This window comes from Capsicum annuum, chromosome 7, assembly GCF_002878395.1.
Source record: "Capsicum annuum cultivar UCD-10X-F1 chromosome 7, UCD10Xv1.1, whole genome shotgun sequence".
Lineage (NCBI taxonomy): Eukaryota > Viridiplantae > Streptophyta > Magnoliopsida > Solanales > Solanaceae > Capsicum > Capsicum annuum.
In genome coordinates this window covers 200,659,344-200,660,321 of record NC_061117.1, presented here as the reverse complement: position 1 = coordinate 200,660,321, position 978 = coordinate 200,659,344, and positions in this window count along the sequence as shown.

Sequence of the window (978 nt, the reverse complement as noted above, 5' to 3'; positions counted from 1 at the left end):
TGGTGTATTCTGATGTGTGAGCAGATGCTAACACATTTAAGGCTTTTAACTGAGGATAATTGTAAGGTCTTAAGCAACTTTTGTAATTTTTGATTGTTTTATCTTTGATTTTGCAGTAGAATCCAAGACGCAAGAGAACCAACAAGGATGGAAACAAAAGAGTTGAAATCTGAAGCATATAGAAGAGAAGTGTGTCTGACGACATTCCTGATAAGTCGCCATCCATGTGATAAGTTATCAGAGATACCATCAGCATTAGACAGAGAATGGTCCTTAGCTGATAGTTGTTACGACATTTCCTAACAAATCGTCAAAAAGTTGATAAGTTGTCAGGTTTCATCGTCAACCTTAAGTAAGAAGTGCTAAAACTGAAAAAGGAGCTGATGACATTTGTGATAAGTCGTCAAACTCCTGATTAGGTGTCACGAATGTCGTCATCTAATCCGAGAAATTGTTGAACTCTGTGATTTTGTTTTCATAATTAGGGTGAACTATTTAAAGCATAGTTTAGGGTTTTCTAAGGAGTTCGGAACCTGTTTTGGGACACACGTATATTGTTATTTTTCTCTCTAGTTTCTTGGCTTGAATAAAACAATTAACTTTGAAGAGATTATCATCAATATTTTGGAATTTCTACTTTGATCTAATCTGAGAAACACTCGTTGCTATTCATCATGTTGTAAGTTCATCTTTCAAATTATGAATTCAACTTGTTGTATCGATTATTACATTATGAGTGGCTAAATCCCTTTAACCTAAATTATGGGATCTATGGGTTAGGTCTTGGTAAGTTGCTAAGTGTTCAAGATTCTAAAGGTAATAGAAATCCTTGATAATTTCGAGGTTTTAATTATTGTTTATTGGTTGCAAACGATAGATAGCACCTACTTTGATTTGCTTGAGATAAGAAATCAACTATAGTAGGAAGCGAATTATTGACAGGGACTTGGAAGCTACCAACCTTCCGTTTAATAATTG